This window comes from Cupressus sempervirens, chromosome 5 (genome assembly GCF_028749045.1).
Source record: "Cupressus sempervirens isolate cs-2001-9-10 chromosome 5, ASM2874904v1, whole genome shotgun sequence".
Classification (NCBI taxonomy): Eukaryota; Viridiplantae; Streptophyta; class Pinopsida; order Cupressales; family Cupressaceae; genus Cupressus; species Cupressus sempervirens.
Window position 1 is genome coordinate 374,859,762 of NC_143122.1, and position 23,774 is coordinate 374,883,535.

Here is a 23,774-nt window from a genome sequence, read left to right on the forward strand (position 1 = left end):
GCCTCTTATGTGGGAGGTCTTAGGTTTGAATTCCCTAACACATAAAAATAATTAATTACAATAAATAACAATAAGCAAATCCGTTCTTATAACACTCAAATAATATGAGCCAATCAAATACAACAAGGGACCGAAGTGATTGCAATAGTATGTGTCTCCGACAAATACAAGAAGGGATCGAATGCGTCAAAGTTCCTGCCAAATAGTTAGGAGAGAAGATGGATGGAAATTGAAATAAAATTAATGATAAATAATACCCGAAATTGACAAATTATGAAATACAATTACAAGTGATCAAAACTATAAAAACACATTTTAATAATTCCAAAGTAATAATTAAAACACATTTTAATGTTCCATTTGTGATACAAAATGAATGTTAAAAGTAATTTGATATTATTATATCTTTGGAATATAAGTTAGCTATTGCATTAATTTTAAAACTAATAATTAGTAAATAATTTTATTCATTAGATAATGATAAAGTAGAATAATATTTTTTTAGAGAGTTTTTTTTTCTATTTAGAAAAGAAGATTTTTACAAAAAAATGGATCATCAATATTTAACGTTCTTCTTTATATATTTGTATATTTATAGTAGAAATAAAAATATTATATAAGTTCAGAATAAATAAAAATCAATTAATTTTCTTATTTCATAGATTAAAAAATATATAGTATTTTATCCAATTTTTTAAAATATTGTTAAACCTTTTTAATAAGATATATTTTTAAAAATTAACTAATGTAATTTTTCTCATGCATTATTTAAATGAATATTATTTAGATAAATGTATTTTTATAAGTCTTTAAATATTTTTCAATTGGCTAGCTTATATTACTTACCTACTATTAATGATGAAAGAGTAAAAAACTAGGAAAAATATGAGGACGAACATGATTATATTTTTAGTTTTTTAATTTACTTTTTCATTATTATATTTAATATATGTGAATTTATGAATTAAATTATATTTAAAAAATATATTTGGTAATAGGATTATAATAGAAGAGTAAATAAATAAAATCACATGAAATTGTCAAATTTTTATTGTGCTAATTATTTCTGAAATATTCCATTTAACTATGTAAATATCCATTCTTACACATTCTAAGAAATTTAACAAAAAAAAAGAGATGAATCTATATTTTTATAATAATTAAAATTAATTTATTTAAAAATGAGAAATAAGAATTTCACAATATCATATATATTTCTATAATTAATTTTATTAATTAGATTAATAATTTAAAATTTAAATAAATAGTTTATCTATATTACAACAATCTTACTAGACAAGAGAAATTTATTTCATTGTTCATATAACTAAAATCACAAATAAACTAATTATTCAAATAAATTTGTAATCTTCAACACTAGTGGTTTTTATTAATTAATATAATTGTTGACTCATCAAAACATGTGATCGTTGCTTTGTTTGGGATTTTGACCAAAACCTCTCAGTCCATACATCATCCATGGCAATTCGAAGGCTCAATTTGAATTTTGTATGTATGGAAAATATTATCATGACTATTTTTCTAGGTATCGTTCTCCTAGTTAGATGTTTAATATCCTAATTCATTACCAACTAGTACTTGCACTAGAAGGAGGTGCAAGGGATACGCCGATAGGTTTTATTAAAAAGGTAAATTGAAGATATTGTATAAATGAAAGAAAGATTTATATTTATATTAAAGTTATTGTAACAATTGAAGTTTTTACAAAAAAAAAAAAAAAAAAAAGATAGGAAAAACATAAACATATAGGTAGGAGTGTTTAAAAATGCATAAATATGTGTTATATTGAATTTGTATACAACATTGTACTATGATAAAAAAACCATTGTAGTTAAACGTATGTGGGCTATCTTGTACAGATTCTAGCCCACTTTATATAATTAAACACATGCGGTGTCTAGTTGAAAAATCTCAAATATGTAGGGGTAAATGAAGAAGAATAAATGTCACAGATACATGTAAGACATATTTGTATTCAAAATAGAACTACTTTTTACAAGTTAAACCTAAATCAACATTTCATATAATAGAGGACGAACAAATGGTGGTTTCATTCATTACAATAATAGGAAAAGTATCAAAAGCCTCTATTTTGTTAAAAGTTATATAAGAGGACTCATTGATAAACACCAATAGAAGACAACACAAGCAAAGCATGTTCTATGGACGATTATGATAATCTTGAAATGCACACTGAATAATGGGTGCACTTCCTTCTCTATTGAATCTCCCTTAGATAAGTGCAATAGCTATAATAGTTGAGTTGTTGTGCATTGATTTCTTGCCAAACTTCCTCTGCTTTGATGATCTCAAAATCTTGAACATCACATGTATGTATACTTTCGACTTTCAAAGTAGATCGAGTGAAAACACTTTATGGAGAATATGTAACCTTTGACTTTAAGAAAGTAATATAAGAAATTCAAACTCAAGTCCTTTTCCTTCCTAATTCATATTATATCCTTGTTAGAAACAATTGCTAATCAAAAATAAAGTTGACTACCGTCAATTGACAGAACCCTTTTCTAAGCTAAAATTACTCCAAAATAATATTTATGGAATCGTGGAGTTAGTGGTTACGAATGGAACCCAATTAGCCACATTGGCCCCATTTGCCTCTACTGCAAACCATAATGGTGAAGAAGACATTTCATATTCAACAGATGAAGAACAAGAAGTTGTCCATCTACTACCTACAAAGTTAGAAGATGTCAGTTTAAAAGTAAGATATAAAAATGTTAAATAAATAAAATAAGATAGTACATGCAAAACATACACTAATGAACATTTTAGACTTCTTGTTGTTGCCTTATAAAACAAGGTAGCATACATATACCATAAATTAAGGAACAACTAGAATCAATATGGAAATGGATAAGCTCCTAATTGGTCTTGGTGTTCTCTTTCAGATGTAACATTCAAATTGCACTAACGTTTAGTGAGTCTGTCAACTTGTAAGAGAACTTGAACCAAGAGACCATAAATTAAAATATTTGTATAGAGAATCTTGGGAAGAGAAAGATGTGACTTGAAACTATGTTTCACATAACTTCTTGATACACCTAGATGGCAATCAAACTAACTTACTGGTATCACAAAATTATCTTCCCTATCGTGTCATTTTCTATAGGGATAACAAAAACTAGGAAATTTGAACAGAATAAACTCCTTGATATCAGTTTCATTCCTCAAACCTATTTTGATTCATGGAAGATCAATTGCAGTAAGGAACCATGTGTTACACAAGACAATCAGGCGGCAACCACATGTAATGCACATTCATTGGTAGTCCTATAATTTAAGAACATGAAATCTAGAATAATTCATGGAAAAAGCTTTATAGAGCTCACAAGTAGAAGGTTCTACCTTCATATATAATGTGAATTTGTATCCATGTGACACAATGTGCGTTAAACTATGTTCAATTTCTTTTTGACCAATAATGATAATCTACTAGGAGTGGATCTCATAAGAAATTCCAATCAAAGACAATAACAATTGATGTGCTCTACGTCTCACATGGTTGAGTTCATATGGTATTACTGAAGAGAACCAGAGGCAATGTAATCAAAATTACAATCTATGGTTTATATATTACCTATTAATTAAGCAAATGGATCAATATAATAATTTGAAAAAGTATCTACGAGAGTACAATACAATGAATATAGGGATGGGGTCGAAATTTTATAGTCAGTATCCTTATCTCTTCATATCCTCAATATAATTAAATATACAACCAACTAATATAAATAAACATTTTATATTAAATTTGTATAATTAACAAAATTGAAAAAATGTTTAATATAAATATTTCTAACTTAAATATATTTTTAGCAATTATTTTTTATAAGTTAACTATTTTGTAACAATGAATATAATTTAAAATCATCAAATAAAAACATCGAAATGATCAAACCGCCATTAAAATGTAAAGATTGATGTGCCTACCAAATTCCAAGTCTGCACTTTTTGAGGTTTGTTTAGATCCAAACAAAATGTCTGCATCGAAAGTCCAAATAAAAAACAAAGCTATATCTACATTATGAGAACAAAGTAGAAAGAGTGTAACAAATATCCAATCTGGATGAAGGGCTTACTATGACCCTTGAAATGTGAGGAACCATGAAGATGTGTAGCCTTCAATGCTTGAAAAATGTTGTTGTTGTTATCTAACAATAGTATCACCATAGACGTAAAGCCTAAAGTTTTAGGGATGTGAGGTGTGAGTTGTAGGACATTGTTTGTTGCACTTGTTAGGACTTTGCCCATTTTTATATATCTTGACTTAATTTGAAAACTATTATACAAAATCATAGACCTGTACTAAAAAAAAAAAAAAAAAACTACGAGCAAAATAATAAACCCGTAGCAAAATTAAAACTACAAGCAGAAGTTGCAGAGACCGGTTTACTTTACAAGGAGAACACAAGGCATTGATTTAATTGTATGTGTGTCTAAATATACTTCTACAAATTGCAATATCCTCTAAACATGGCATTGAAGGTTTCATGCAAGCACTTAAATAGATCTAGCTACAATATGAGAATTTGATGGAAGGGGTCCTCATTTTAGTGCAGTTCTAAATGTGTTCACAAGGTTGTAGTCATGGCTAATTTAGAATATCGAACCAAATGAAAGAACATACATAATTGATACTTTAGCACTGAAAGACAGTTTGGAGAGGTTGCACAGGCAACTCTATAGGATAAAGCAATATAAATTATATTTCAAGTATAAAAAAAAAATAGGTGATGAGATCTCATCTTTTTCATAGAAATTCCCAATTTCTTCTTATGATCTTTATACTTTCCTCTGTGACAAAATCCCTCACTCAATCCTAAAATAAGAAAAAGATCACTGATAAAATTATCTTTATTGAATCTTTCATTTACGAGAAGCTCATTCCTTTACACAAGACAGGGTAGTTTGGAAGGTGGATCAATGGAAGCTAGAAATAAGAAGCAAGAAGAGAACTTGTTGGATGTTGATTGCTATATACCAGACATTGATTTCTATCTACAGACGAAAATGTTGATTTCTTGAAAGGAATGGACAATCGGCTTTGAAAAGTTTTTGTGGTGGGGAAAGTGGATACACTTAACCAGTTGCTCATAGAGAAGCTTGATGTTCATAGCACTCAGACTGGCTGGACAGTCGAGTGTAGATTGAGTGGACAATGTAGTGGGTGAGTTGTGTTAAATGGTGTGTTGGACAGGATATCAATGGACACGATCTTATCATACCCCCATATCTGTAAATAATATTTCTCTAAGATTTTCTCATTATGAGAGTTGCTGAGAGAAATTAGAATTTGATAGTCCTTTCTTTAAGGTTGCATGTTGACTCAAGCACCTTTCATGATTGTAGAAATATATGATCACAAAATCAAATATGCCTTTTATGATTGTAGAAAGATATGCTCACAAAATCAAATATACAGGCTCAAACTTTTTTCTGGTATGTTATTTGCGGGTGTGAGACAAATTCTTTTTTCTGGTATTTTACCTGTAAGTGTGAGACAAATTTGGGCAAATTCTGGCCAATGTGAGACAAATCTCAGTTGGAGTGAACTCCAAAAGGAGAAAATCCTAGAAACTAATTTGAAATACCATTTTTGGGCATGAAACCAAAACAACAGTGGTTTGGAGTGTGCGAAAGGTTTTTCTGTGTTCTATCATTCACAAAGGTGTGATGGGAACCAGATCTTGACATTTATAAACATGCATAAAAATGGGGTTGCATTGATAACATTCTTAAAATTTATTATGTTGACATTTAAGGCTCAGTACAACCTGACTATCTGGAAACCTTGATCTGGAAACCATTTTGGTACAACTGTTTACAGGTGTGAGACAATTTATGGTTACAAGTAACCTCACAAGGAAAGCTTATCAGCTAATTAAATAAATAAATAAATACATCATACTTGTATTGTGATTTTGAAGTTAATTTTTAATACCAAACAATTAGTCAAATCAAGGTGCAAATATGTTGCTATGTAGATAGTGCCAATGAAATAGAAATTTAGACTCACAAGGCATTTTTGTGTCTATGACTTTAAACCCATCGACTAGATCCCGAGATGCTGCAAATCATTTGAATCCAAAGTCAAAAAATATGCAGGGCAAAGAAGGCCAAAAGCTATTTCAAATGATGACTATTTTATTTTCCACCTTCACTAATCAAAACCCAAAATTTGACTTATCTTTTGCAAGGAAACTGCAAGGCAGTTTCTATTGTAAGCAATATTTTACGGTGCTAACTATCATGATAGTTGTTATTTCCCCATATTTTTACTTGCAACACTATAAATGTCATTATTTTGTAATAGAAGACATTAAACAATACAATGGTGAATGAATGATAATATTTTCCTGAGCAGATTAGAAAAAGAGTAGAAAAGGTAAGTGGGATCCAATGCTAACTAGATAACGCGTAAGCACATGTATTTTAGAATAATAGCTTTGGAACAAGGTATATGAATCAAATCATAAGAGACATTGGGTTTTTTTCTCCAATCGCTTAAGAAAGCGGGGTATTGTCAAAAAGATGGAGAAATAAAAATTTAAAAAATGGAGAGAATTCATAACTCGACTTTTCAAGAAAAGTTTAGAAAGACATGACATGTGGTTGGTCTAGCACTCTTGTTAGATAATTATTATAAATCTGTTTGGTTTAACCTGTTCGTGTTGCATTTCACCAAAAAACTCTACAACCTCCCTAAACTGCCCACAAGTAGAATATCCAGCTATCATGGCATTCCAAGTGGCAACATTTTGTTTAGGCATTTTGTCAAACGCATGGCGTGCATCAACCAAGCTACCATATTTCACGTACATGCTAATGAGATTGTTTCTTATAAAAGTATCTCATTTGAATCCTCTGTGTACTATTAGAGCATGGAATCGCTTTCCTTGTCTCAACTCTTTAATGTGGGTGCATGTCTGCAAAATCTCACCATATCTTTTGAAGCCTATCTCTAAAATACCCAGAGATTCAATCAATCCTATTACTTTCTTGAACAATTTGGATTTCACATATGTCCTGCACATTTCATACGAAATATCCAAAGCTTTGTCTCCATGATCATTTTGGATATATCCTGTCATTATGGAATTCCAAGAAACCACATATCTTTGAGGCATGGCATCAAACACTTGGTGAGCCTGAAGCAGGTCCCCAAATTTACTATAAATATCGATAAGAACATTTGCCACAGTCACATCTAATGAAACCCCTATTTTGATAACAAGGGCATGCGCTTGTTCCACATCTGGACTATCGATGCATGCTCTGGGAAGGCTCACAAAAGTAGATCCATTTGGTTCAAGCTGCTTTTGTTGCATTTCAAAAAAGAGCTTCACAACCTTCCCAAACTATCCATTAGTAGAATATCCAGCTATCATGGCATTTCGTTCAGGCATTTTGTCAAACATGGGGCACGTGTCTTCCAGCCTACCGCATTTATCATACATGTTAATGAGATGGTTTCCTACAGAAGCACCTTGTTCAAATCCCTTGTGGACTATGCGAGCATGGAATTTCTTTCCTTGTCTCAAATCTCTACCATAGGCACACTCATGCAAAGTATCATGGTACCTATAAAATATCTTTCAATATCGATCCTTTCTTTAACAATTTCTTCGCATTCAAACTGGGTGATTTCGTCAAACCAGTTGTGGTAGTGAGATTTTGACGTAGGCATGTTTGATGGTGTACAGATCTAGTTCTCCTTCTCGTATATAAACCCTAGAAATAGGGAAAAAAATGTCAACTTGAGTCCTCGTTATCATTCAAATTAAATTGTCAGAAATGTGTGTCAATCTATGAGCTGTCACTGTGTTTGAAATCAATATCGATAAATTATTTTATGTCAACTATTTTGCGGTGTGAGACAATTTTTGGCTAGAGGCAACTCCAGAAGGAACTTTCCTATCGACTAAATATAATGTTCGATATCACATCACTCATGCTTGATAAATTCTAACAAGACTGTAGTATAGGGTACAACAAGATAAGGCTTCGAAAAATCTGAATTTTTTGGTGATAGAAAATAAGTTTACCTCTTGCTAAAATTAGGATTGTCTAATAGAATCTTAGAAATTTATGATTTATATAATCTTGTAAAATAAAGAATGAATTTAAACAATAGAAGTTTGTTTAATTCTACAATTTGATTAGTTAGTTTAATTGAAATTTTTTTTGAATGATTCCTTTTGGTTTGATTTATTAAAAAAAATTACCCCTTTTTTTCTATTGATTGGTTTTAATTTTAGTGTCTTTTTTTCTATTAATAAATGTTAGAAAAATCTAGAGATGAGCATGAGAAAAAAGGAGAGACTAATGTTTTTACTTGGGGCTTTTGGTAGTATCATTCTGTATTGCATAAAAATGTAATCAATGGAATAACACTAAGCAACTAATGCATATTCCTACATGATTATGCAAACCTCAAAATATGAAAGATAAACATGTAACTAAGCATAACATGAAATCAAAATAGCACTATGCAAACCTCACAAATCACCAAGTGATTGATGATTTCACATTGTTGTGGGATGTGGTTGCTCACAAATCCTGCAGCATAACAATAGGCTAGATAATGCTTATGGAAATGAGGAGAGGGCTCTCCTTTTATAGGAAAATGGATGCAACAGATGGCTAAGATTGAATGCAAGATGGAGGGCTAGGATCTCTCAGGATCGATGAGGTGGAGGCCAAGTAGTCTCCACATGGATTAGGGTTTTGACCATTCAAAGGAGGCCATATGCTCACACATGTGTGAGCAACCTCTGATGGTGACATGCTCAATGAGGTGTGAGAAGCATGGCTTCTCACACATGTGAGACAACTTGATTCTCATGCAAGAGGACAAGTGTGCAAGAGGTGTGAGAAGGCATGGCTTCTCACACATGTGTGAGACACCTTGACTCTCATGCAAGAGGACAAGTGTGCAAGAGGTGTGAAAGCATGGCTTCTCACACATGTGTGAGACACCTTGACTCTCATGCAAGAGGACAAGTGTGCAAGAGGCATGCAAGACATGAGGGATGAGGAAAGTGTGAACATCTCTCACACATGTGTGAGCACACACTTAGGATTAAGAGGTGATTAGCTAGGATGATTAGGAAAAGAAAGCATGATTAGGGAAGTGGGTAGGTTTAGCAAGATGAGTTAGGTTAGAGTAGTGAGGTTAGGTGAGGGTTAAAAGTAGGAGCCATGTGCTCAAATAGGATTAACTTCAATATTTAATTCCTAGTGGGATTAGGAAAGGGATTAATTAAGTAAACGCAGTACTTAATTAAAGTGAATGGGTTAGGATTTAAATAAACCTTAGTTCATTTAAAGCAAGGAAAGGAAAACATAATTAAATAAATGTAAAATTTATTTAATTAAGGTAAGGGAATTTAATAAATAATAAATATTTATTTAATTGGTTAGGAAATGGGATTTGGGCAATTTTAGGTGTCTACATTTTGCCCCTCTTTGATATAGCATTAGTAATGTTATATCAAAGAAGAATAAAATATAGTGGCTGGGAGGACAAGACTAGTAGCATGATGCCCCAGTCATGGAAGGATGAGGAAGGATGACGAGGGTGGAAGGGTATGCCCCCTCGAGAGGACATGCGGGTTAGGAGAACGCGGATGTTCTCTCGAAATGGATAGGAAGATGGAAGGGAGGGGGAAAGTTATGCTGCAATGGTGTGAACAACCTAAGTTTGATATTGTACTCAACACTATGCACCAAGGTATGAGGAACCAAGATGACAATGTGTCAAGTACATGAAAAAAGGGGTCTAATACAACCATATGCCTTATGAAACCATGATATGAAAGACCATGATTCCTGGGGATCATAGGATGTAAAGACCATGAGAAATGCAAAAAATAATAATGCAGACAAGTAACAAGCAATCATGCACAAAAAATCAAAAGCAAACCAACATTTTGCCCCTAGTCAAGCTGAAAACCCATGAATGGACTGATTGATAATGATTGATTAAGGATGGTAAAGCTAATGCTAAGCGTAATGCACATCCAAGGATTGGGAAGGATTCATGCCATGATAATGTTGAATATGGTTAATGGATTATTAGCTGATTGGGTCAAATTGATGAATTGATTAATGATTGATGAACAAGATTACAAGATTAGATTGATTGAATTAGGATTGATTGCATAGTGAGACTTTTTTTGATTTTTTAATTTTATGGCAGATAGAAGAATGAACGTGGATGACATTGGAAGAATGATGTTGATAAGATGAAAAATGATGAAAGTAGGATTGAAATTGATGTGAAAAGATTAGAAGGAGTGAAAATTGATTGAATTAGAGGGTGAATGAATTTGATTGAAGTGATTGGAAGAATTAGATTGAATGTGATATGAATGAATGCATATAATGGATAGAAATGAATTGATTAGACTAATGTTTGAGAGAATGGATAAAATGATTGGATTGAATGAATGTGAGATAGAATGAATAGAATGGAACCAATGACAAGGGAGGGTCAAGGTATGGTAAATGGAGGAAAAGCAATGTGATGTTGGTGGATGCAAGGAATAGTGAAAGGATATGAGAGGCAAAATGATATGGTGGCAAAAAAAATGCGGGGCTAAGGATCATGTTTCGAAGGAGTCCAAATGCCCCATACCAAGGATAGGAAAATGGAAGAAAATGTGGTGGGAAAGGATGCATGAAAATGGAAGGATAGTGTAAAGGCTAGTGGATGGAAGAAGAGAAGGCATGTGCTCTTCCAAAGCATGTATAAACATTTTGGTATTGTGCCTCTAGTATTGATCACGAACATGGGCATGAAAGGGGAATCGATATGGGATATGGGATATGGGAGGGAGGTTGTGAAAAATGGATAATGATATGAAGGGTATGGATGAAATGTGGAATATGAAGTGGAGGGGATAACCAAGATCAAGGACATATGAAAAAAGGATGGAAGTATATAGGAGTATGGATGGAAAATGGATGAACAAGAGAAGGACTATGGAATGCAAGAGAGGGATAGCATGTCAAGATCAAAGATGTGGATGTGAAAGTGGATGGAAGTGCGTAGGATGATGTATGGATAATGTGCAAGGGATATGGAAAGTGAGCATGTGGATGGATGAAAGGAAAGTGAAAGTCAAGATCAAAGATGGAAAAGGATAATGAACGGTAAATGGAAGTATGTAAGATATGTAAGGAAGTGTGGTATGGATGAAGCTTGCCCCCAGTGTAGAGTGCAAGTGAAAGAGGAAAAGTGAATGGAGGGATAAGTGGAATTGGAAGACAATGGATACATGATAGGAGAATGAAGGGAGGACTCAAGCATCTATTTTATATGGATGGTATCCTTTGATATATTTGTCTTTTTTTTTCTTTGTTGTTTTAAAGGGATTTTGACTATTTGCTCATAGATGTTGGGAGGGTAGTGAAAAGAAGGATGAAGCAGATTGGGAAATGGAGGTCAAGGACTTATGAAAAGGTTTGGATTAAGGGAAGGAATGGGTGGGAAGAAGACATGGTTGATGGACGCTAGGTTGGAAGACTTGTGAAGGAAGTGGAAAGATCGTCATCGGCACACACCTTGAAGGGTGATGGAGAGGAGGAAATTGTGGAGGATACGTAAGTTTGGATTTTGGGATATAGGCACCCAAAATGGAAGAAGGTGACAATGGATTTAGGATGGTGGATTTTGGGACATAAGGACCCAAAATGGATGAAGGAGACGATGGATTTAGGATGGTAGATTTTGGGACATAATGACCCAAAATGGATTTAGAAAATGGAAGCTGGGGTGATTTATGAATGAGGGAAGCCTTTGGATTAGCAAAATTGGATGTTATTTGGAATCTTTCTTGGAGATTCATTGCTACATTAAGTAGCTTTGAGATCCACAAAATTTTTGCATTTTTTATTTTTAGCCTTTGTGGCCTTTTGATTTTGCTTTGGATCAGATTTTTGTTTTCTTGAACATGTTGTTTAGAGGGGACATGTTGATCCTTTGATTTTTGTGGATTTGTGACTTTATGCTCTTTTTCTTTGGCATCCAATTTGCTTCCATTGGCTATGGTAGGTGTGGATGAAGATAAAGGAGGTGGAGAGAGTATGGATGGTGAAGATGGTAAGGAATTCAAGGATGTGTGCCTTTGTTGATCTTTATTAGGAGCATGAGGGGATGAAGGGGAAAACATGGATATGGTGGATGGATGTATGTAAGGGACCAAAATGGATGGAAGGGATGAAGAGTTTGATGATGGAACATAAAGACCTAGAAGGGATGGAATATAAGGACCTAGAATGGACTTGGAAGATGAATGATGGGAAGCTTTAGGTTTGGATGGAGGAATTTTGGATTTGGAAGAAGTGGAAGGTATACCAACATCTTGAGATATTGTTTTTGCAATGGGATACTTATCATTTTTAATACAAGATGTGAGTCCAGGTATATGGGATTCATGAGTGGATTGGATAGGTGTGATAGGATCATGTGGAGGATTAGGATCACAAAGAGGATTATGAAGGATAATAGGCTCTTGAGATGGAGTGGGATCATGAAAGGAAAATTAAGGGGTGCTTTGATCTTGACTTACAAGAGGATCGTGTAGTGGAACAAGTGGATCATGAGATGGAATGGATGTGATTTGATCTCGACATGGAGGAGTATTAGTGGATGGAGTGAAAGGAACTTCTACATGAAGTGGAGGATTGATGGATGCTAAGTCTGGAGATGTAGTGGAATTGGTGGTACATGGAATGTCTTGATCTTGATTAGGAAGGGAATCATGAAATGGAGTAGGAGGATAGATGGATCTTGAGGGATAGGGGAACGATGGGATGGAGAAATGCTCGGAGTTAGAGGAGAAGAGGCCTCTATAGTGACATGCTTTGGAGGAAGAACTTTGGGTGATTGGCTCACTTTATCTTGTTTTTTACATTTAGCCAATAATGATGAGAAAAACCCTGTATGAGGTGGGGATGATGTTTTTGGAGGATGAGGATTGTGTGAGGATGTAACTATGGGTAGGGGATTGCATGAAGGGTTGGGGTTGGATGGGGCATGAGGACTAGAATCTTCGAAACATGGGGGAAGATGACACATGGCATGGAAGGTGGCCTCATTTTGTTGACTTGCTAAGAGATAATTCTTTAATTGCTCTATTTCCTTGGCAAGGTCATTTGTGTTTGAGGAAGTGTGTGGGCTATGAATAGAAGTATATGTAGTGTAAGGATAATGAGGTGGATTTCCCTTGTCAAAGGTAGAAGAGTGATGAACATGAGATGGGTTAGAGTTGGATATGAAGTGTTGAGGATGGATTTGATATGCTGGTTGAATGGGAGGTATAACTCCATATTGTCTTTGAAGATTGTCAACCATTTGATTAAGCAAATTCAGATCCATAGATGTTAGATGAAGAGATGAAAGATTTGATGATGGACTTAGGACTAGGAGCTTTGGACTTTTACTTGATTCAAATTGGATTTGACTTGATATTGATATTGATTTGATTTAATTTGATTGGATATTGATTGGATGAGGGTGTGATTTTATTTGATAAAAACCCTATGGTATTGCAAACAAGTGAATGTGAGATTTGAATGAAAGTCCAATGTGTATGACTATGCTCCTATGTCCAAAGTAGAAGATTGGTGAAAGATTGAATTAGAAGAAGAGGTTGATGAAATTAGAAAGATTGATTATGGATGAAGATGTAAATGGATTGAATTAAGAATTGATTAGAAAAGAATGAATTCGACAAGGGATTGGATTAAGAATCATGAGGATGAATCATTGAATTAAGGAATTAGATCTTGATGTGGATTATGAACCATGATTAGGATGAAGATTATGGATTTGATTGAGTGATTAAGAAAATGAGGAAATGGTTTGGATGAATAGAGATGATTAAGGTTTTGAGGAATGATTTGAACAATTAAGAACGTGATTAAGACAAGAGATGCATGATGATGATGACTTTGATGATGTGGACAACTTGACTAAGAGGACTTGAACCAAGACTTGTTTTTGTTGTTTTTGAATTTTTTTTGGATTTTTGAACTTTTATAATTTTTTGGATTTTTATGTTTGAGATGCAAAATCAAACAAGGAAATATGTACAAGGCAAAGGTAGTCAGTGTGTTTCAAACACTCAAGAACATCAAACACACCAACAAACTTATAAGGTTGCAACTAGGCTGTACAAGGATCAACTAAAGGGCATCCTTGATATACACAAGGCACGTGAGGCTCAAATCTGTAGATGAAAGAAAATGCTGCCACATAGTCGAGGGGAGACGGTAATCCAAATCTCCTCCTTCACTTCTCAAAGGTATAAAGTTCTTTGGGGCTTAGCCAAGAGTGACAATATTTTGCTTCCAAGAGAGGTGTCTTTCGATTCACCTCCCGATTTTTATACTCTGCCAGAACACGGGAGTTGAGGTCATCCCAAGGGGTGATGAAATCCCCAAGCATGCTTCCTAAAAAAAGAAAAAATAAGACCACTTATTTCTTGTGCACCCAAGATCACCTGAAGGCGCTAGGGGAGAGAATACGTAAGCGGCCTTGGAGTTCAAAAAGACACACGTTTGTTCCCAATGAAACTTTAAGTTTGCTATCTATGTTGAAGACACGCGTGATTAAGCCATACAATGTTCTTTCCAACTTGAAATGCCGTCAACGTAAATGAAAGCGCAGATTCATGAACAAGAAAGTAAATCGAGCGTATGCATAAGCAAAATTGCTGAAAATGAAATCAATTTCCCTTAAGGCATTCAAGATTGTGTGAGTGTTCGTTTTAAGCACTAATTCAAAATGTTTGCTAGCCTAAGCATACATGTCCATTCCCTTAAGGCATTCAAGATTGAATTTGATTGTTTTAGCATTTAACCATGCATTGAAAGACGAGTGTTTAAGCATACAAGCTCATTCCCAAAACAAAATCAAAGCAAAAATCTGCAAGCAATATGGTTAGTGAGCAAATATCCCTGCAAAAACACAAGTTAGTGCATCAAAAACCCTGCAATGGAAGTGTTAACACAAAGTTTGGTCTTTGACAGAAAAATCAAGGATCTAAATAGCATCAAAATCTCATGAAACTAGCACCATGGCGACAAGCTTGGAATCAACTTTTCGGCGATATTTCGTTTTGCAAAAACGGAGCTCGTAGGCTCAAGTTATGAGCAAAAAACCAAAGGTTGCTTCTTATGGTCTAAAAGGGCATGTGGACTGCTGATGCAGTGCTGACATCAGAGACCTATGAGCAAAAATTTGACGGTTAGAGGCACGTCAAGCAGTTTTTGTTTTTTTTGTTTTTGAACGCTTTTGCTTTTAAAAGAAAAGACAAAATCTAAATGTTCTATTGAAGATAAAGTCTATCTTTCGAAGAAGAAAAAAAAAAAAAAAAAAAAAAATGCTTTATAAATTGAATCTTTAAAAAAAAGGTTTTCTTTTTAAAAATGCAGGTCGTAGAAGGGTTTAATGGCAGAGAGAGGGTTTGGGCAGAGCGGCTGGGGATGTTACTGGCACGAGATTTCAGGCGAGTGGAGGCAGTAGTTTTGAAGCCATGGGCTGAGGAGCGGACGACAAGTGGAGGGTTTGGATGTGGGATGAGCTGCTCCGTGGAGCGGAGGCACTTGGTCGCGGGTTGCGCGGGATAAAGCGATGGAAGGGGGAGCTCGCAGCGGCGGGGGAATGCAGAGAGGAGCAATGACAACAGCAGAGGCAGGAGAAAGGGGAGGTGGCGGTGGACAGGGAGTTGTTGGTTGCAGAACTGAGCGCGGTGGAGTAGATGAGGCCGTGGTCGCGGGCTGAGATTGCAGCAGTTGAGACAGCATTCACAGGGCAGAGGCATTAGGCTTTTGAGGAGAGTGGGCAACGTGGGGATTAAATGCGACTGGGAGTTGCAGGGGTTCAGAGCTAGAGACAAGTGGTGCGGGTGGGTGTTGCTACGAGCGATGGGTGTTGGTAGTCCGGTTGTAGAGTTTGTTTGGCGGGTGGCGGGGGACGGGGGACGCGTCCGAGCTAAGCAGGGAGTGGGGATTTAGCGGGGGAGGAGCGGAAGCGAGTTAGGGAGCTCCGCCGCGGCTGAGGATGGAGCAACGTGAGCCGAGCGGAGGCATGGTTTGTAGACAGTGGTGGTGGTGGTGGTGGCGGAAAGGGTTACGACCATCGTGGTAGAGGGAGCGAAGGTTGCGGTGGAGCAAACAGAGGAGGTGGCGGTGTTGCGGTGTCGTGGGTGTCCCACCGGGCGTGCCAAAATGTATTGCATAAAAATGTAATCAATGGAATAACACTAAGCAACTAATGCATATTCCTACATGATTATGCAAACCTCAAAATATGAAAGATAAACATATAACTAAGCATAACATGAAATCAAAATAACACTATGCAAACCTCACAAATCACCAAGTGATTGATGATTTCACATTGTTGTGGGATGTGGTTGCTCACAAATCCTGCAACATAACAATAGGCTAGATAGTGATTATGGAAATGAGGAGAGGGCTCTCCTTTTATAGGAAAATGGATGCAATGGACGACTAAGATTGAATGCAAGATGGAGGGCTAGGATCTCTCAGGATCAATGAGGTGGAGGCTAAGTAGTCTCCACATGGATTAGGGTTTTGACCATTCAAAGGGGGGCATATGCTCACACATGTGTGAGCAACCTCTGATGGTGACATGATCAATGAGGTGTGAGAAGCATGGCTTCTCACACATGTGTGAGACAACTTGATTCTCATGCAAGAGGACAAGTGTGCAAGGGGTGTGAAAAGGCATGGCTTCTCACACATGTGTGAGACACCTTGACTCTCATGCAAAAGGACAAGTGTGCAAGAGGTGTGAAAGCATGGCTTCTCACACATGTGTGAGACACCTTGACTCTCATGCAAGAGGACAAGTGTGCAAGAGGCATGCAAGACATGAGGGATGAGAAAAGTGTGAACATCTCTCACACATGTGTGAGCACACACTTAGGATTAAGAGGTGATTAGCTAGGATGATTAGGAAAAGAAAACATGATTAGGGAAGTGGGTAGGTTTAGCAAGATGGGTTAGGTTAGAGTAGTGAGGTTAGGTGAGGGTTAAAAGTAGGAGCCATGTGCTCAAATAGGATTAGGAAAGGGATTAATTAAGTAAACACGGTACTTAATTAAAGTGAATGGGTTAGGATTTAAATAAACCTTAGTTCATTTAAATCAAGGAAAGGAAAACATAATTAAATAAATGTAAAATTTATTTAATTAAGGTAAGGGAATTAAATAAATAATATTTATTTATTTAATTGGCTAGGAAATGGGATTTGGACAATTTTAGGTGTCTACACATTCAAATTACTTAACATATTGTATCTACTAAGTATCATTTGTATCTAGTATGTTGATTTTCCAGCTTCCTTCCACCTTGTCAAAAAAAGTATTTACCCTCTTTCAAATGTGTAGCTATTTATGTCTTCATATGCATGAGTCCTCTCACTAAGAAAAAAGGTTGAACTTTTCTATTAGAATCTTTCATAATAAGATAAGAAGAGGCCAAGTACTATTTCTATTCCCTTTAGTTTTCTCTATTTCTAAATTGTGTCATTTGAAGTAATTTTACATTAAAACTCTCAAAGATATACTAGGAAATGGGGCAAAACCTTCACCAAGTGTTGTGCCTTATGAACCATTCATTAGAAAGCCTCTTAATCTCATCAATTGATAAGTAGGAGATATTTCCACAATAAGTCAAATTGTGATATTGCTATCAGGATTTTAATATGTAGTTTGAGTCAAACTCATTGACCCATATTTCATGAGTAGTGATTCAACATGAATCCATCTCTCATGAGAATAAATGGAACACTTAGCAGTCATTAGATCTAGGTGATGCTCATAGAGCACCAAGACTTCCCGAGAGGTCACCCATCTCAGTACTACTCCAGCTTGAGTGTGCTTAGCTATAAAGTTTCCTCCATGGTTAAACTCACTTTGCTTGCAACCTTATCTGCAAAACCTTCACCAAGTGTTGTGCATTATGAACCATTCATTAGAAAGTCTCTTAAGCTCGTCAATTGATAAGTAGGAGATATTTCCACAACGAGGCAAATTGTGATATTACTATCAGGATTTAACTATGTAGTTTCAGTCAAACTCATTGACCCATGTTTCATGAATAGTGATTCAACACGAATCCATATCTAATGAGAATAAATGGAACACTTAGCACTCATTGGATCTAGGTGATGCTCACAGAGATGAAGCATTGCGACTACTTGGGAGGTCACCCATCCTAGTACTACTCCAAATTGAGTGTGCTTAACTATTAAGTCTCCTACATGGCTAAACCCACTCTCCTTACAAAACCACTCTACTAAGTCACAAATTCACATCCCCCTTATGAAAATTCTTTTGAAACAACAAAAATCATGTTTTCAAACCATGTTCAGTGTGCTCTTTGTGATTTGGTGAAAGTTCATTATTTTACACCACCCTTTACATTGTGCTTGTGAAATTCCAATTTTCACTATTTCACTGACCCCTTACACTTGTCCTTCCAAAGTAGTGAAATTAAACTTCTATGAGGTTTTGGTGTCAAATTTAGGATAAATTTGAGGGTTCCACCACCATCAATCAATGTTTCTAACTCTGCTAGGTTATTTAGAGTTGCCCCTAAATACTTAGCTCTTTTTACCTTCCAAGATCCATCTTCCAGATGAATGATACATCATATTCCTATTTCACTTGGATTTCCTCGAGACACTCTATGAAAATTTAACTTTGTCCATCGTGATGGCAAGGGGGAGAAGGGGGGGGGGGGGTGGTGGTGTTCTCATTTACACTCTTATCTTTCTTTTTTACCTGCTTTTAAATAGATCATTGGGGGAGTAATAAGTTTATTCCAATTTTTGTGCATGTTTGAATCCCAATCTAAGAAGGTTCCTTCTTCTATGAGCATATTCCTTAGCTTATAATTAATTAGTTCTATTATGTTGGCTTCCACTTTGTTTAGAAATGAAGTTATTGTCATTTTTTATTAATAAATATTATCCTATTTCTTTCCTCCTATATTTCCTATTAAATGATAGAAGGGGAAATTTTCTATAGGTTACTCTAGTTTTTAGATTTCCCATTTTTGGTCCAACTTTTTAGATAATTCAAAAGATTGTTAGGTAGAGTTATTAACCAATTGAGTTTATGGCATAGCCATTTCCTATATTGATTGGCAAATGAACATTGAAACATCAGATAATCCATCGTTTATGAATTGTTTTCACATAATGAGCATATTAAGGGCCCCTCAAAACCCATCTTCGTAAATCTGTCCACTGTAAGGATTCTATTTTGTAATGTAGCCTCAAGAAAAATACCTTCTTTGGGAAAGCATGTTGAATCCTATCACAGGCTTAGGGGAATATCAATCTTTTCCCATTTTATGAGTTTATAATAAATTTGTAGCCCCTTTTAACACTGCATTTCCCACTTTTGAAAGCTCCCCAAATTAATATATCCCTTCTTTCTTTATGGTTAACTTGTCTTTGTTTTAAAAATTGCTTAAAGATTTATTTTTTCCCTCAGTTAAATCTATCTCCTCTATAGATCTCCACTTCCATCCTCTAATATGATCTTGATTTATTACTTGTTCATAGTCAGTTACATGTTTCCCCCAAATATTTGATAGTGTGTTTTTTATGTTATTGGGCAGGTCATAACTTTCTGCAGATTGAAGGCCATCCCATGCATCTTCCCAAAATAATGCTTTTGTGCCTTAACCAATATCCCATGTTATATTATGGCAAATTAGGGGACGAAATTGCATCATAAAGTTCCATCTTTTTGAACCTTTGGGTGGATTTTTGGTTCAGAATAAGGACAAGGGATTCCAACTATTTAAATATTAATGATATAGAATTTTAGCCCATTTATTTTCATGTTCATGGTACATTCTCCAAACTAATTTAGCTCCCAACACTTTATTTTTCTAGCTCATATTCTTTAATCCTAGTCCTCCAAATTCTTTCGGTCTCCAAATTTTGTCCCATTTGATCATTACTTGTTTTTGCTTGTCTTTTGTTCCTTTTCAAAAGAAATTTCTTAATTTTCTGCCTAGATTTATTTTAACTCCTTTTAAGAGTGGTAAAAATGACATTTGATAGGTTGAAATGGTAAAGAATACTAATTTTATCATAATTGCTTGACCAACCTTTGTAAGCCATTTACTGGTCCAATTTTTAAATTTTTTTATCTAGTATATTTGAGATTTGCTTCCATGATTTATTTTCTCTCACTCCTTTTTCCAATTGAATTCCTAGATATTTATATGGAAAAGTACATTTTTATATCCCATAAAATTGCTAATGCTTCTTTCCATGTCTAGATGTGCTACTTTATGAACACCTTCTATTGCTAAAATACCTTTAATTTTTTCCTCTACCTGAGCCTTTTTTATAGCTCTACCAAAGGCCTCAATCATAATGATGAATATGAAAGGTGATAATAGATCTCCTTGTCCTATACCTCTTGATATATTGAAGAATCCTTCTATTGTTCCATTAATGAGTAGTGATACTTTTGGATCTGAACTACAATTGAAAACAAGATTTATCCATTTACAAGAAAATCCAAAGGCTTCCATTGTCTTGCATAGGAATCTCCAGTCTACTTTATCATATGATTTTTGCATATCTAGTTTTATTAGCATACTAGGTTCTTTGTTGATTTGAGTGAAGTGAATAATTTCTTGAATTATGATTATTCCATCAATAATTCATTTATTAGGAACAAAGCTAGTTTGTTCTTCTGAGATAATTTTAGGCAGCACTATTTTGATTCCATTAGCTAATGCTTTTGTTAGTATTTTATAGATGATATTACATAATGCAATAGGTCAAAAGTCCCCAGGTTTCTCATGGTTAATTTTCTTGGGAATTAATGTTACAAAGTTACTATTGATCTCAACTAGAACTGATCCTGAGTTCCTAGTAGCCTCAATGGATTTCCATAAATCGAGTCCTAAGATATATCAACATTTCTGAAAGAAAAAGGCTTGAAATCCATCTAGACCTGGAGATTTATCTGGATTGAGATTAAAGAGAGCTTCTTTTATTTCTTTTTATGTAATTTTTTTATTAAGAAATTCATTAATTTTTGAGCTACGAGATTAGAATATTCATAGTTATTAAATATGTCTTTGTAATATTGCACAAAAACTGCTGCTACTTGAGTTGAATTTTTCATTATATTTCCTTTATTATCCTTTATTTTTGTCATCATATTAATGTTTATGTTATTAAGGGTACTATTGTGATTTTTTTTTTGTTACGATCTCCTTCTGATAACCAAGTATCTCGTGATTTTGATTTCCAAAATAACTGTTCTTTTGTTAGTATTTTCTTGTTTTGCTACTAAATCTTTCTCATTAGAATATTTATCATTATCCATTCCATTTTTTATTACATCTTCATTAAGCTTTTTAATTCATATTTATTATCCAATTTATTTTTAAAAATGTTATTAGAGTGATTTTTATTCAACTTTAATAATGTTTTCTTTTAATAGCTTCAATTTGGATGCAAAATAAAATATCTTGGATCCTTCAAATTTGCCTTTTTGCCGCCATTGTTTAATGTTATCCATGAAATTATCATCTAGAAACCGCATTTCTCACATTTGAAAGGATTTATTGGGTTTTTTTTGTTGTTCCACTATCTCTAGTCTGACTAGGAAATAGTCTGACCCAATGTTGGATAAAGATTGTAGACTGAATTGAATAATTGAAAGTACTTAGATCTCCTTTGAATATGAATCTATCCGGCCTTAATGCAACGTGACAAAACCCCAATCTTCTTTTATTCCACGTGTATAACCAATTAAATGATAGGATATCTATTAGGTTATTTTTTGCAAACCATTATCTAAAATATGTCATTACATGTGTTATTGTTTGTGATCCTCCATATTTTTCTTCTAATTTTAGAAAGGCGTCAAAATCCCCCCTAAAAAAAAAATTTGTAGTATTGATTTTCCATTAAGGTGTTGATTACATTCCATAATGCCCTCTTATTTATTGTTGGGGCCAATCCATAAACATTTATCAGTGTGAATAATATGTCACTTCTAAAACTTTTGATTCTCCCCCCATCCGGTTGTTATTTGAACCGAACTACTAAAGTCTATCTTTATAGGGTCCCAAATTATGCCAATGCCTCCTAAAGCCCATGTAGCTTATATCAAATTAGTTTTCCATTATCCAAGTTTTTTACTTAGATTATCTCCCTTGTCTCTATTTAGCTTTATTTCTTGTAATAGAATAGTTTTAGATTCAAAGAGGGTGATAAAGATGGACTACAAACTCTCAATGTTAGTATCAGAGATGTGAGTGTAGTTACCTATTTGGTTAACAACCAAAGATGGATAATTAGTGTCAGTATCAAAGTGTTGACCCTAAAGCAAATCCAATATTGTCAGTTAGTGCAAAACACTTAATCATTTACAAGGTAGAGTCACTTGGTCAACATTGCGATCGAGCCACTCCATACAAGTTGAGCTATGCAAAGGAGAAGATGTTTATAATCAATTTTTGTTGGGTAGTAATTACTATCGAGCAAACTAAGTATCACTAAGTACTCCATTGGTTGTTGAGCTTTACAGGAGGAAACACATGAGCCGAGTGATACATAGGCTAGGCAAAATAATAGAAGTTGAGAATAACATGAGCTAAGGAACAACATGGAGAACCAATATGCGCAAAGCATCACGAAGCTGATTAACACAGTTTTGTATAAATGTTTGGAATGACACAAACATTGATATAAAACTTTTTTAGGAGCTGGAAGCATGCTCTTAAGATTGAGGAGTTAATCAAGGAGCCAATTACACATGTAATTAAGGATCATCAATCACTATGAAAGGAGATTAAAAAAGGATGAACCTAGATCATTGATCAAGATATAGAAGCTTCATTAAATGGTTATTTAAAAAGGGTTTTAGACCTAATTCTTGTGGCTACAAGTTAGAAGTTTTGATAAGAAGGTGAAGGTGAATTCAGTGGAGTCCAGTGTTAAGGAGTAGTATGACAACCAAATAGTGCAGAGAGGAGATAAAATATATCTATCACATAGAGTTGATATTAGATTGTATAGAGGTGATATGTTATCATCATTCAAAGTGTATATTGGAGGATCAAGATACTAATATATTTTAACATGTGTTTCAAGGTACATCTCTTAACGGACTGGTCCTAACAGGCCTATGTAAATCTTCTAATAGAGCACTCACTTAATTGTGTAGTTAAAATCTTTTAAGCAAGGTAGATTGAATAAGTCTTCTAAGCTCTTAATAGGCACACCCCTCATAGGATAGATCATCATAAGTGATCAAAATTTATAGCCCTAACATGCACACTTTATTGCTGCAGTAGTGAAGATTTTGTGGGTGTCATCCCCACTATAGTTTTACCTTCACCTTGGAGAGTTTTTGTGTTACCAAATTTTTGTGTCATGTGTTGATTTATTACTTACATGATTTATTCATGTTATTAGATGTTAGGTCTAATACTACATGTTCATATATGATGTCACATGCAAAAGTTCAAGGTTAAGGCAGAGATGGGTGTGGTGAATTGTGTATGAACATGGTTTATGTTTGAACTAGTAAAAGTTTGACTATTTTGATTTACCCTCCCCCCACCCCCTTACTTTCCCTATTGGATTTCCAAAAACTAATATCAGAGTTGAGTTCTCTGAGTAGAAGCCTAACCACTTGAGAGTC

The 23,774-nt window shown here is 34.6% G+C and overlaps 1 protein-coding gene across 1 annotated transcript in view; it reads right to left on the reverse strand.

Annotated features, from left to right (window-relative positions):
- LOC149556324 (uncharacterized) overlaps positions 1 to 23,774 on the reverse strand; it is a 96,429-nt gene that overhangs the window by 38,345 nt on the left and 34,310 nt on the right. The window lies entirely within an intron of this gene.